The sequence below is a fragment of the Mustela nivalis genome (assembly GCF_964662115.1).
Source record: "Mustela nivalis genome assembly, chromosome: 4".
Lineage (NCBI taxonomy): Eukaryota > Metazoa > Chordata > Mammalia > Carnivora > Mustelidae > Mustela > Mustela nivalis.
In genome coordinates, this window is record NC_139023.1 from 75,012,802 (window position 1) to 75,029,605 (window position 16,804).

Here is a 16,804-nt window from a genome sequence, read left to right on the forward strand (position 1 = left end):
GCTAACATATATTCAACTGTGATATTTTTTGTTTGTTTCCACTTTTTGATCAGCTCATGGCTATGTTTAAGGACTCACTGTTTCCTTCCTATGTCTTTACTAGACTTACACAGGTGTAGTCCATCCCAAATTAACTCAGTGCAGTTATATCACACATCACTTACTGAAGTTTCTTTGTGTTCTATGTGGCTTAGGTCTGTGTATTCTAAATGATCTAGTCATTAAGTCCATCCATTTGTCACCTTTCTGCTTCAGTACAATAATGGTTGCAGTATAGGGGAAAAACACTCAATGACCAAGAAGGAAAAAATAAAAAATGTGACTTGGCAAACTAAAACATCACATTGCTATATCAATCCAAAATATCCGAGTACATGTTTGATCTAAATATATGAAAAGAAACAAGGCAAGAATACAGAGCAGCCAACGGAAGTGTTATCCATTTCTTCTAAAAGAGTAAAATTTACTAGTAGTCTTCCACATTTCTATAGGTTAAAAATTGGACATAAATTCAAGTATAATGAATGGGTTTTTGATGAGAATTGTGATGCTCCATGATGTATTCACTTGGTTAGGTTCCAGTTCCAAGGTAATCAATCACTAACCTAGGTGCTCTAGTAGGGTATTTTGCAGATTTATTAAAGTTGCTAATCAGTTTACCTTAAATAGGGAGGGATGTTACCTTTGGTGTGCCTGACTTAACTGATTAGGTCTTAAATGCAAGGCTGAGGGGTTTTAAGGGCAATAAAGATTTCACTTCCTATAAGAGCCCTGGCTCATTTCTGTGGGGTTCCATTCTGTTCTATTTATGATCATCCCCTCCTGAGGATCTGCCCTAAAGACTCTGACTTGCTCAGCCAGCCCCTCAACTATATAAACCAGTTTCTTATAATATACCCATATATGGATGTATACCATATATATATATATATATATATATATATATATATATATATATATAAAACAATGTATCTAATGTGTATATATAATGGAATTTTACTGGCTCTGCTTCTCAGGCTGAACCCTGACTGATATAGACAGGTATCTTATTTCTGACATTTGCATTACCACTTCATTTGAAAGTGCTCTAGTGAATCAGGATTCCTGTAACAGTCAAAACAGAAGTTCTGAGGACTATTTCATGTGCCATATTCCTTCATTCATTTACAAATTCATTAATAAACTTACTCAGTTCCCCCATATTTTCTAGTATTTCAATATGCCACCAAGTACACGGCTTTCAACTGGCATTGTGGGAAAAGTTAAAGATTTGAGTATTTGAAAAACTTATTGTTTAATTTTTCCAACTGTAGTCAAATTCTTCAGTAACGTGATTAGTATAGGTGCTAAATTTATCAAAAAAATCTGGAAGAATATAGCATATATAAACTTTTTTATTTGATTGGGGGAAAAGAATGTGTCAAAGAATTTCAAAATCACATGACATCTAATCTCAACAATGGCTGGATTATTACTTATTTTGAGACTTGAATTAATACTTAAAAATTTCTATGTCATTACATTTTAATAATAAATTTCAAAAAGGGTTTTAAGATTTCTAAATGTAATTTTTGGTCTTCTTCAAAATGAAAAAAAACAATGACTAATATATACTATTCTGAAAAAATCCTTAGTTGCTATTGAGCTCATTTCTTAGATGATTTTTTTAAGACTTTATTTTTTTTTCAGAGATTTTATTTTATTTATTTGACAGAGAGAGATCACAAGTAGGCAGAAAGGCAGGCAGAGAGGGGGGAGAAGCAGACTCTCTGCTGAGCAGAGACTCAACCCCAGGATCCTGAGATCATGACCTGAGCCGAAGGCAGCGGCTTAACCCACTGAGCCACCCAGGTGCCCCTCTTAGATGATTTTTAAAAAGGCTACCTGAGATTTTTTAAAATGCTACCTAAAAATCATAATATGATTATTCAGATTGGACCAAATCTCTGAGGTTCTTACCTGCAAAGTTCTGTAATACATACTGTGAAGATATAAAAATATTTTTAAAAGGCAAGGTATAATATAAAATGATTATTTTCTCTGAAACTGATTTTCTATTTTAATGTAGTTGTTATTGCCGAGATATATATACATCAGTTATCCACTCATGAATATCTACTCTCATGAATATCTTAATTACTGAAATCTCTATTACTTTGTATATCAAATATTGAATTAAGTTCTATACACAATAAATTTAATAAAGTCTCTAGAGAACTTAAATCATGATCCACTAATTTATACAAAATATACACTGTACAAACAATCTTTCTAATCAGAAATATAATAAATTAAATCCAAGTCAACGTATTTGGCAAAGTCTATCTTATAAACCGAATAAAAAATGATGTTATCTATAAAATATTAATATAAACTGAAATCACACTGAAAAACATATGAACTTCTGAAATGAATAAAGTTATCACAATAAAAGGCTAGTGACTTACATATCTTCTAAGAGTATCATTAAAATGGATAAAATGTAATACAAAGCAAACTTTTGAAGTAATTTCAAAGTTACATATGACATAGCACCCAGGTAATTATGGAATGACATAATGAATCTAATTGTTTATGTAACGTTCAAAAACAACACTAAAATCGGGTATGATAAAACTTGTTTTTTGAATACTTTATAAAGAAACAAACAATGCATAGATAAAAAGCAGAACTAAGAAGTATTTAAGCATCTGTTTTAATCACAGTTCACCTAAATTTCTTTTACTTCATAGAACTAAATGTCATCAAATCTATGTTGGAATTATGACAACAAAGGAGTAGGCAAAATTACCTATGTGATTTGAAGAAGCTTAAAGGGCTCTAGCAAGCAAGTCTAAACATTACCCACTTCATTTCCAGCTAAATTTTACATTTTTTTTTTAAATGACAAATACAGAAATGCACATTTTAAAAGCATATAAATTAACCAGTAGAAGGAAAGCCTAGTGAGCTTATCTTCACTTGAATGGAGAGGGTAGTGAACTAATCTTCACTGGAATGAATACACCTCATTAGCTTAAGTTAGGAAGTTGCTTGGTTTTGAAAGTGAAAAGGTGTGACAGTTAATGTCCCAAGGGAGATAAACGGATAGGGTGAATTAGATCAAGCCCCAGAATAAGTTTCAAAACATTGTACAACTTGAAATACACTGATGGGGAGAGAAAATGGAAACAAACTGCATAAGAGAAACTTTATATATTTTACATACTTCACCATCTACTGATGTCTAAGTTCCATGGTAGGCTCAGACCTTACTCTGACATATATCATTGGAGAATAAATGTCAGGGGAAAGGCAAGAGTGAATTTTGCATGCATGTAAGAGTCCAACTGCTGAAAAGTTTCCCCAATATAATAGACAAATGATAAATGTTTCATTTTATTTATTACTTTTGAATACTAATCTTTCTTCTTGGAGCAATATTAATTTAATTTATGAAAAATTTTTGTTTAAACCACCTTTTTCTGGTAAAGGTTAAACAGTTTCTTGTCAAATAAAAACATGTTATTTCTTAAAAGGGCAAGTATGTTAATATAACTTGGATTTACTTGCACATACGTCTTAAGTCTTACTGGATGATTGGATGAGATGACCTTTATGTCCATCAAACCCTGAGATTTTATGATTTATGATTAAATAACTTTTATTTATTCATATACAATAGGAAATGTGATATATCACCAACAATTCTAAATAACTCTTCTCTTATCATACAGATTTCTATGCCAAGGACACATTTGCAAATAAGAATATCCAAGTCCAAAAGCTTTATTTTTATCATGTTAAAGAGTGGTATGGTTGGAACTTCAGAGAGCAGGATCAGAAGTTTGCAAACTAATTGGAAGAATAGGTGAGAAACTCGAGAAAATTTGTTGATATGGCCCAAGATGATATAGACTATTTATCATTTATTAGTTCTTTAACATAGAGCAAGTCTTTTTAGAGAAAATAATTTTCCGAGGATTCAAAAAAATATCCTATATTTACCCACTTCCCTAAGTATAAAGTTGTGTATAAATCTAAATATGTTTACTATTAAATATTGTCATAATTTTTTATTTATACTAACGTTCTAGGAATATGTAACAGATAAATTTTCTATATAAACTCCTGTATCTTTCTAGCTCCTGTCCTTATAATACTGTAGGAAAAATGATTTTTTTTCTAGAAAAAATATGATCGAGATCAAGAGAAAAAATTTGTAATATTCTTGCTCACATACAGGTCTACAAAGTGATGCATCTACGAAGTTTGTACTTCTCATATCTTTAGTTTGCTATAATTGTGAATCAAACAAATTAAACATAAATCTGTATAAATAACTTCCAGTGAAAGAAAGTCTGGAGAGTACAAATACACACTTCATGACTGATTGATTAAAGTTTATGGAGAAATGGAGTCAAGGATCATTTGAATCATGCCATTTAAAGTCTGATTCTTTCAATGAGACTTTGTGTCTTCAGGTTTCACCCCCTCACCATTTAATACCCTGCCCATCTCTATTATCTTTTTCTCGGTGTACGCCAATTAAGAATACAGGAGTAGTTTTCATACAAAAGGATTAATTGACTAGAAGGTGCACACTTAATATATAGTACCATTATTTTCTGACAGGGACCATGTTTGTATCGTTTCTTGTCTTATTTCTAGAAGCTCACACAGTTTAAGGTCATGAGGCATATGCTCAGTAAATAGTTAATGAATGAATCAGGGAATGAATGATGAGCGAATAAGTGTAGGAATTAATGAAACTTTAACTAAAGATTTGAATGAAGACCCATAATTTCTCATCTGGAACTTCTGTATACTATGTGGGCACATTAATATATAAATATAAATACATATATATATGTATACACACACACACACACACATACATATATATATATATAGAGAGAGAGAGTTTTCTAATTGACAAAATAACATTACATTGTTTTTTTCCTGCCAATGGAATATTTAATAAACATTATTTACTGAAAAAAATATATAGTTTGAACTCTACTATTTTTGTGAACTTTGGTCCTGTTCAAACTATATTGAATTAATAGAACCTCTAAGATAAACAAAAAGAGTTCTTAAAGCAAACAGGCTTAAAACAAACAGGAAAGTGTTTAAAAGTTGATACAGGAACTTCTCAAAATCTAACTTATACAACACAATATGGTTTAATGCAGCATTGGCTAGATGGGTTTTTGTTTTTGTTTTTGTTTTTGTTTTAGACAAAGTCTATAACACTTAAAGCTTATTACAAAAAATATACTTAGAATATGATAGCCGCTTGGTACTCAGTTATCTCATTTAATGAATTTCAAAAACATATTTCCCCATATGAATATGAATTTATTAAATATATTTTTGCACATATATGTAAATTATGAAATAAAGAATATTAATTATGTAGACTTTTATTCAAAAAATCTCTCTACATACATGAGATATTAGAATTTCATATAATGTGTTTTGGGAATGCTGCACTGGGTTGGGGAGATAGTCATTCTTATAAAAGTCTTTTACATTCTGAATTCCTAATGTTAAGTTATAGTAGACATAGAGAAACCACAATCATGAAACTATTACATGAATTATTTTCCATCACTGTATTGCCTTGTACTTAATAACATTGAAAGACAAATATTATTTCTATCTATTCGTTTGATCTGAAAGATATTTGATTTTGTTAGCAATAGTGGATTTTCATTTGCAACCCAGATCAGTGCTGCCTGAAGTTTTGACCATTTCATGTTCTGCACCTGTCAAATTACCCTATCTACAATTTCATCCCCCCAACAAGTCAGACATGGTTTTCTTTCTTTATAATTTCTCCCCAGCGTTTATCATTATCTAACACTACCTACTGGTTGGATCTCCCCTCTAAACTGTCAGGTCCATGAGAGAATTTTGTCTGTTTTACTCACTGTCGGGAATGGCCAGCAATCCCTGTACCAAGGTATGAAAGATTACTTGAAACTTCGCCATGAAAGAGAGGAAAAGATAACGTTATCAAAGCTCAGAGACGAAGACCCTTTGCTCTTCTTTGCTCCCACTTTTACTGGTCCTTTGGGATAGTCAAAAATCCTTATCACTGTTTCTCATGTACTTGATGTGTGACAAGGGGTCTTACTGAAAGGAAAAGGATCTATTTATGAAAAAGATATGATATGCTAATCTGTGTGCTCTACTAAACATAGCAGAAGGGACAATGCATACATCTCAGATCACAGGGTGGCTGTTTGGGCTAAAAAAGCCTCGGGGAAGGCAACTCCATCAACATTCCACAACATTCCACATTGAAATAGCACAATGGTAACACAGACCTTAGGCCTCAGAATTCCAAAGGCCCATGTCCTTCTCTAAAACTTTCCTTTGGCCCCACCGGCCTCTATGTTACATTTTAACAAGCCACGTATTCTGGCTGATTTTATGCTTTACATTAACCCCAACAACTCGCTACTCTGTCTCTGGTGCTAGAAGAGTGACACTTATCACTGGTGACCAAATAACATCTGTTGAATGAATGAATGAATGAATGAGAGAATAGTACTATCTAGGAAATAATTTTAGTTAGGTTTTTACATCCAGAGATATACTTATTTGTCCCTACATATTGTACAATTACATGATAAAAAGGAATAAATACCAAAAAAAGTCACTGCTTTTATCTACCACCTGGAACACCAACCATACAGATGTGGAGGAGAAAGAGAAAAATGCACTTCTCTTCCCAGTAAATTTAGACAAACTCTAAAAGCCTTCACACATAATAAGTTGTTCAAGTAAAATTCATGACATTCAGTTATTTTCTGAGTAGTAACATGAAATGCTTAAAGCTAGATTTGGCTTAATTCTAACAAATTAGTTTTACTTTAATAACCCAGAAAATTAAGCAAACTTATTTTTCTCCCAGTTTAAATTTAAGCTGAATTTATATGTTTAGGGCAATTATTAACTCTATATAATAAGAAGTGATTATTTAGACATTTTGGAAGATAAAGATTTGTATTTTCATAGCCATCCCATTTCAAGATCATTATAAAATACTGGGATTTTGATGATCAGCCTCAGTTAGCACTTAAGATTTTAAATTGTAAGTTTTTATTTCAGTTTGACAATGGGCCTAGTGAAAAGTTTATGTTCCTGTTTAAATGTTTATTAAAATGCGTACATTATGTTGCTTCTATTATTATTTCAAGACAGTTAATCCATTCAACTAATATATAGTTGTACCTGCTTATAGTGACACATAAAGCAAAACTGATGACCTTAAACAGTTCTAATGAAAACTTTAAGCAGGGCAAAAACTAATTCTGAACAGACTTTTAGTTCAAGTTTTGTTCATTAATACTTTCTTCTGCTTATCAAATATTTATTGAACTCCATTAAGTGTCACACACTGGTCTAGACACTAGGAATCCAGCAAGTAGAATTTATAATCTCGTGAGAAAACAAATACAATAAACAAGCAAATACTTGTATGAAATTTGACTATAATGGGTGTTGTGAACTAGTGTGAAGTGATATTGATTGCACTTCAATATTTAAGCAAATTTAATGGATGCAGAAGAGAAGGCAGTTGAAAATTTATTTAGACATCTTGGAAGGATATTATAAGTACAGGGAATAGTACATTCAAAATCTTTCATAGGGAACAGCTAGTGCAGAAGGAATCTTGCTCTTTTCAAGGACAGAAAGAACAGTATGGCTGAGGAGTGTTATCCAAGTAGGAGATGGCAGAGACACGTGGTCCCCAGTCTTGTAAAGCATGATGGGCACTGTCGAAATAAGAGAACCAAGTGTCAACAAATAAATTCTTGCCCCTGAAGTCACTCTAATTACTCCCATAGTCAATGAGCTACATTGATATTTTTGGGTGCATTACTAATATACTGACGTTTGTTGCTGACTTCATATAAATAATGTATATATGTATGTATCATAGATAAGTGTGTGTGTGTGTGTGTGAGTGATTTCATCAAAATGATTTGAAATGGTTCCCAAAATAACAGGGTGTTGGGAGGAATAGTTCCACATCTCAGAGTAAGAATACTCTTCATCTCACATTCTAAATTAATAGCAATGCTGGCTGTGGTTTTAGATATGGCACTGCCTAAGCTCCTAGGAGGCTGCATCCCAGTGATTATAAATGGCATTCCACACAAACTTGTCTATGCAAAAGCGTGAAGATTCAGAAGTGGATAGGAGTCATTTACAGAAAAGAGCTGAATTTGAGAACACTTCTCACCCCTCCCAATCCTACCATCATCTCAGAATTGGTTTTGAAAGTAGGGAGAATACAGGTGTCCTTCAGAGTTTAGAATTTGATTTAGAAGGGGGTGGGGGAAGATTACTGTTTTTTTTTTTTTTTTCAAGTAGAAATATTGGAAGATGAAAGATTCACTGAAATAGCCAGCACACGCAGGCAAATGACAACCATAAGCACTCAGAGAAGCAGAAGAGGTCTGTCCTTTCCATTCCCTGAGACTCTTTGAAGAGCTGTGCTCATCAATGATGGACAGAAATGGTGCTGTATACCCAACAGCCTCGAAGGGGTCAGTTGGGTTCCAGTATGCGGCAGGTAAGTAGCAATGTGAGACACAGCTGCTACTTCAGAATCCTGGGCAATAAAGAACCAGCTGTGTGAGAGCATTGGTGGAGAACACCAAATATGTCACACACACACACACACTGTGCAGAGACTGCAGTGTCGAGACCATCTGACTGGCTCTAAATCAGGCTGAAACCACGGGCTGGCACTGCCCTATTTGTCTTTATCAGTCCTAAATCATGTCATCAGACTCTGCTTTTTGGTGCCTGCTCCCAGACAGAGTCCCACCTTTTGAAAAGAAGCGAGGCAGGTGATAGTTTTGAGAGGGAGCTAAATACACTTGAATGAAAGCCTTGATACTGAATTATCTAGGCAACTGAAACACTTGGCAGCAGCTGGAATTATAATACCAAGTCAGGCTTCATAGTCACTGGCCTGGACTGAGGAAGACGACCCATTTTTTATTTCCCAGAAGCAGCACAAGTAGTTTATTTGAGAACTGAAAAGAGAGGGATGGAAAAATGAGAAGTGTATACTATCAGTCCAGCTGCCTGTGTGGACTCCTGGAGTCCGGTCTCACTGGGGATGCTTGTAGAGACAACAAGGAACACACATGTCAGAATTATCTCACCTGAGAGGTGATAGAGTTGGGGTCTAAAACACCAGCTCCCATTGTTTCTGTGCAAGTGTGCATGCATCAGCGAGCGAGGGAATGTTAATACTGCAACACAGAAAGCCTGCTGCACAGGTGTTAGATGGGGATCTAGGGGTGTGAGATCCCAGAGGCAAAACACTACTGCTGACATTTGGAAATCAAGCTGGTGTGCACTGAACAAGGCTGTGGGCAGGGTGATGCCAGAGCTTGTTTATAAGAAAATGACTGTATCTGGAAAATGCAGGTTGGTTCAATGCCAAGAAAAACATATGTACCTAAGAAAATAAAATAATTTCAAGTTTGCACATATTTGAATGGTAACTGACTAATCAAATTTGTACATATTGTTATGACTAATTAGATTTTAGTTGTAAGTGGAAATTGTGGAAACTATGATTTATTATGAACCAAATATGTGCCAGACATGCTACTGGACAAATTATTTATTTCCACTCTAACCCTTAAGACCTTAACATAACTATTTAAAAGAAAAAAAAAATTGAGGCACATAAAAGCTAACTTTCCAATTTACACGTATCTAGTACATGATAATGATGGGACTTAATATGGGATTCCTCACAGTATGTAATGAATGCTATACTTGGCACATGGTTAAGACATAAATATGCAATCACATAGTCAACATAAAAGAGTGAAAAACAAAGAAAATTACAGTTTAAAATATGGACATTTCAATTAAAATACTTTCAAAAAAGACAATAATTTAGAAGAGTTCTAATTTATGTCTAATAACATTAAATTCCCCAAGCCATAGTGATTTGAGATGGTACATTTTGACCATATTTGTACACATTATTTTTTTAAATTTTATTTATTTATTTGACAGAGAGAGAGAGAGAGGTCACAAGTAGACAGAGCAGCGGGCAGAGAGAGAGGGGTAAGCAGGTTCCCTGCTGAGCAGAGAGCCAGATGCGGGGCTCTATCCCAGGACTCTGGGATCATGACCTGAGCCAAAGGCAGAGGATTAACCCACTGAGGCACCCAGACACCCCGTTTATATACAATTATGCTGGGAACAGTTATGCTGTTCTCAAGGAACTCTTCTCATTTGGGAGATTTTTCTGTTTTAATATCTGCATGCTGTTCAGTGAAAACATCTCTCTCTCCAACTCCAAAACACTGCATCCATCTGAACACCTGCCCCATTGGGTATCCTCATTTCCAGCTCTACTGAGCAGCAAAACTCCATGTTCTGGCATATCACTTTGTCATGCACCGAACATGAAAATAACCTAAAGGATACCCAATTGTCTGGATGTTAGGAGTAGACATGTTCCTTCCATCTCATGCTCCTTGTGACTTGGCTGCCTCTTCTCTTTTTCCTACTTATAATTTTCTTTGATTATTTAGGAGGAATATCTGTACCTTGAACATCAACCATGCCTCTTGTTGTGTTGATTTTCTTCATAATTCTACCTTTATATACTTTTAACACTTTTATACTTTAAACACTTAATACTTTTAACATAATATTAAAGCTTGAGATAGCAAGTATTCTCCTATATCTGGTTATATCTACAATGAGAAGCCAGAAGCCAACCAAAGAATGTGCTAAACAAAATTTCAAATAACTAAATAATACTAAATACATTTCTATACTTAATATTTTTCAAATGTATACTGATGCACTATGTGCTAATACACAAATTAACTATCATCTTATTACAATTTTGTTGTTATTCTTATGAGATATCAATAGTATATTATAATCCTATTTCCTTTATATGTCCTTATCATACAATCTAGAAGAGAGATATTGAAACAATTTGTTTTGAAGAGTATAGCTGGGCATTAGCATACAAATATTATAATTCTAGGCTCTTCAGAAAAATAATGACATCTGTAACTCTATAATCATAATATAGGTACACTGATTAAAAAAAAGAAACTGGAATAAGAGGAATGCCATTTGCTAACCATCTGTCATGTTTAAGGTGATTAACAGAGGCACAACTGTTATCTCAGTCAGTTGTTACAATAATGTCGTTATATAGGAGCAATTATATCATTATTACAGAGAAGAATCTGAACATCTGAAAGGTTAAACAAAGAAATAGAAAATATATAAAGTTTTCTCTGTAACTTTATAAAGTAGAAGAAAAATGATAAGCAACTTCAAAGACTCTATTTAATTCCCAATGATACTAACACTAGATGTCAATCTAGCTTTTCCAAATATGAGTAACAAAAATTTGAGGATGACAATTAGAAGATCAAAAGTGAGATATACAATCAATATATTGAATCAATAAGGGTGGAAACCAAGAAACAAGAAAACCCATTCTAACTTAAAAGAATGAAAGGACAAATTAAAGAAGCAAGAAAGGAAGAGGGGACTGAATTTATGAACAGGGAAGCAAATCACAAAATTTTGCCAAATCAAAAAATATAAATCACCATAGTAAGAATAATAAAAAAAAACTTGTTAGTAATCAAAATACTTAAGTTAAAATAAAAAGTGCTGTGTACTGTTTACAAGTGCCATGAATAAAAATAAAAATGATAAAATAATAAATGGTATTTTAAAATACTTTTAAGAGACCATTTTCAAGGAAATTTTTATATTTTTCAAGAAAAAAATATAAATAAAAAATTATACTGGTATTTTTAAGATGCCTCAAATATATGGTAGAAATTTAAAGAGAATAAGAATATAAAATAGAAGAATAATTTAAAATATATGTAATATGTTCACAATTAACAAGCCCAACCATATGTATTATGTAGCACTCAGCAAATAACACACACTTTTTAAACATTTTAAAATTTGAATACTTTTAATTAATGTCAAAAAGTTTACAAATAAAGTCTAAATTATAATCTATTAATACTGCAAGTTAAGACTTAAAGGAGGGAAACATAGGTGGCACAGATGGTTAAGGGTCTGACTTAGACTTGAGTCATAATCCCTGGAATTGAGGGGGCATCAGGCTCCCTGCTCCCCAGGGAGTCTGCTTCTCCTTCTCCATCTGCCTCTCCCCTTGCCCCATCGCATGCTCACTCTCTCTCTCAAATAAATATTTTTTTAAAAGACATAGAGGACAAATATTGTAAAATATATACATAATCCTGAAGAACTCTGAGTTCGTTTCTAAGTCAACAAAACAAAGAGGCAATAGAAAGGCCATTTCTATTATATTTCTGTTCAAAAATTAGGTTTAATATATTCAGTGTGGCAGTGAAACAACCCAAATGTTTGTTATATGAGAGAATTTGGATAAATTACTTTGCATCTAGGCTCTAGATATGAAATCTAATCTATAGAATACAACTTTACAATTAAAAGTATCTGGCTAGACAGAAACAGATTTAGGAAGATCTCCAAAGCAAATACTAAAAGACATAACAGATAAATATTATAAATATGTATACTCCCTTTTATATAAACATTGACTTTTTTCTTTTCTTTCTTTCTTTCTTTCTCTTTCTTTCTTTCTTTCTTTCTTTCTTTCTTTCTTTCTTTCTTTCTTTCTTTCTTTCTTTTTCTTTTCCCTTCCCTACATATCTTCTTTCCTTCCTGCCTCCCTCTCTTCCTCCCTTCCTCTTTCCTCCCCTTTTTCTTTATTTCTCTCTGTCTGTCTGTCTATATAAACACATTGAAGCAGGATAACAAAAATGCACAGCTAACAGAGTTCATAGTAATTACTCCTGGGGGGGAAGAGGAGTCAGTGGAAAAGAAGTCACTGAAAAAGGGACTTTCACGTTTATCTTAATATATTTCTAGATTTTTTGAACCTCTTACAACAGAAATGATTTGTGTATTAATAAGGAATTTCAAAAATGCAAAAATCACACTCCACTTAAATATATAACTGCTAACAATATGATAGAGACTGTTAACAGCAGTATTACTAAGTGGTATTCATCAACTTTCATATTTGGCTATCATATAATTTATTGTAACAAAAACCCATTTTTTTAAGAGGAGTATATGTATTTTTACACTTTTCTCACTTTTGCTGACCTTTTATTCTATTTTGGTTTAGAGCTCAAAGAAAGCACACACTGTTGCTCATTACTGCTATAAAAAATGATCAAAATCTAAAGTATCATATGAGCAAGGTGGGCTATGATTTAAATTTCCAGGATGATTAGCAGGATCATAGTTATGTTTTCCAAGACTTGTGATTGAAGAGTGGACTGGAGAGTGAGCGGGACTGGAAAGAGACATGCTCTCTAATTTCGGGCAGTGGAGAAGAAGCACTTACTGGGATACAGAATTGTTCCTCAAAGAAGAACATTCTAGCCACTGAAAGCTGATGGATGTAACAAGATTTGTGTTCTTATAACACTATGGGATTTCAGACAGTAGCCTCTATGTGTTTGAGACATTGTAAAAAATATTCATGGACCATGAGGTATAAAGAGGTAAAAACTGTAGCACTGGCTACATGCACCAGACCCCTTATCACCCAGGGAATTGCCTGCATAACAGTTGATGACCCAATGCCTGCTTAATGAATTATTTAATATAAAATATCACTTTTACTGCTTCTAAATTCTCCACTGGGTGTCCTTGCATCACAGATAACTGTATTAACTGTGGCCTCACACAGGAAACATTTCATGCCTGTTAACTTTTGTTTTCTAATGCCAGACTAGGAAGTTCAAATTTCAAAGTTACAAATTTCAAGACTTCACTTAAATCAATGGTTAACATTGTGGCAAATAATTTCACTTGACTATCTGCAAGAGTTTATAAAAACATCTTAGAAGTCTATTTGTTTATATTTTATTTTCAGTTAGTTAGAGGTCAAAGTTCCTTTAAAAAAATAAGTTCCACATTCACTCTTACATAGGTGTATATGCAAAGGGTGCATGTGTTACTTGCAGAATCTTAACAAATTTTAAAAGAGATCATATACACTCCCTTTCAATCAAATATTCTTACACCTGGTTTCATGGCAAATACCTATCCAAAATAAAACACAATAGATTATTAAATATAATTAAGATTTACAATATGGCAATGACTACTGAATTCTTAAAAGTGAAGTGTTTTCCGCCCAATGGACTTAGTTCTTATTGAGAACAGTCATAAATAACTTTAAAATATTCCAATGTGATAAAAAGGAGCTGTAGATTAGGTCATTGAGGAATTATAGTTCCCTTGCTTAATGATTGTAGAAAATTGCCTGGCAATCGAACAAAGAGAAAAAGGGCGATGTGGTGAATGCTGGCTAATTAAACCAATAATTGCTTCTTCTTGTGTACCCAGATAATGTGCCCCTGATAATTTTAAATGAAGTCTTGAAGCAGTCTTCTTGGATGAAATGCTGTGCTGGTTAAAGGTCTACTATATACAGTTCTCCTTGTGCTTAGACAGTGGCCTACTTCTCAGAGTTCCTTGCATTGTTTGATGATTAAAAAAAAAATCAGTAGGATAGAAAACATATTACAAATGTTTATGTCATATAATACTGTTGGGTAATGTTTTTATTCCTTATAACATATTCATGTCATGCAATATACATAAATTTGGGGATTAACTGCTCTAAAAGTAGAGATGCCACATGTGTGGGGAGAATTTTGGTATTAAAACGTGTTGATCTCCATAATCCCTTTGTATTAATCACAACATATTTTATATACTTGACCTGATGTTATTACAAATCAGCAGCAAGATATTAGACTTGATTTTCAATAATATCTTTAATTTAACTTGCTTATCCCACAAGAACATTAATGCTGCTTTGAACCTATGTGATTCAACAATCCTGGTTTAGATATAGTACACTAAGTGTCCTCAGGAAAGTAAATTCAAAATTTTACAAATTTTTATTATTTAATATTTATGTTTTTATGATAAAATTTTAGTGACCTTATTCATTTATCTACCTTGATTTCCTACAATAACAAAATTTTCCCCATTTATAACACTAATCATAATACAAACATTACATCTTTTATTTTTAAGTAGGAGAGAGATAAAGAGTGACAGAAGCTTACATGATTTATAACGTACTATGTACTGCATTCTCAGCTTTTCCAAATTTCAGTATGGACTGTAAGCCTGTATTGTTTTCTCCTTAATTAACATCTCAGGTTTTGATAAATTAATGGTTCTTTTCAGCCACTGTCCAAAAGTGAACTCTAAAACTCACATCTGGCTTCTGTACTCATCAAGTTTTACTCTTGTATCAGCTTTCAAGAAGATAGTTTTTACATGAGGTAAAGTGAGGTGTTCTAAACATGCGATTATTTGCATATATTATTCTCTTAATCAAATATTTTATTCAAATTAGTATATCTCTAGGTCTTAGAAGCTTTTCAAACTAAAAAGTGCTCCATATTTAGGAATGTAATTTTATTTACCATCATGTATTGTTTTTTTAGAATATATCACACATTTGGATAATGAACTTTTCTTTTCAGATAATGAATAAATTTCAATGGCATGTCTTCCAGTCCCAGTAAGTGACCATACATGGTAACATCCCAATCGTGAATATTTCTAAACTATCCATATTTTTCCTCTTCTCTAAAAAGAATTCTGAAAATATGCATACATTTAGTGTTTATTTATAAACAAATCATACATTTTGCCATCAATTGTGAGGCTTTCCTAGAAAAGCATATAGACAGCAGGATTCATATCAATTTGGCTTAGTACATTACTTGACAGAGCTTCATGAGTATAAATGCTTTCTAAGTGGTTTGTAGCTATATTGTTTAAATTGACCTATAAGTTTATATTACTTCATGTTTTATTTGGCCATATGTAAATAATAACACAAAAGATTTTTTAAAAGGAAAAGAAACTGTGAACTACAATAATTTATATATTAAATCTAAATTCTTAAAAGTCTTTATTGATTGGAAGCATCTAAAAATACAATGTTACATAAAACAAAATTAATTTTAGGGGTTTGAAGGACACTAGATGATTTAACAGAATCCTTATTGTCAAACTAGAATCACAAATATGGGAACCCCTGTCTCATTCTGAGTCGACTTGAAATCCTAGTACTACCTTTGTCTTATACACAGCCAGGCATTTTCTGAGATCCATTTATAAACATCATGATTGATACCTTTAACACAAATAATAATGTTTTCTATCACAGTAACTTGCTTGTAACCCAATAATATACACAACTAGTCCCCTCAGTCCCAATGTTATTTAAAATGATTTAAATTCTTTCTATTTACCAGTTGTTTGCTAAGTTTTTGAACTTATGGGAACAACCATTATAATTCAAATGATATGCTAAACCTATTTGAGAAAAAAAAATACAGACAAGGCACATACATAACTGTATATTAATAGAAATCAAAGTTATATATAAAACCTACATAAATGTTTTCTTGTGTTTGTGTATGTTTTTCTTTACATTTTTCTTATCAGACTGATGTATAAAAGAGCTTGTAATACTGTATAGATGATAGAAATCTAAAACATTTCATACATTATTATGTTATTCTTATTTTCATGTAGACATTGAATATAAACTTTGGGGTTTCTCTTTTATTCTAAGTTACCTCTTTATAAATAAAGATTTTGTAATTATGTCTCAATTATGTTTATATGAGACCAATATTTCTAAGCATGTTTTTGGAAATACTATGAAACACTTTTAAAAAAT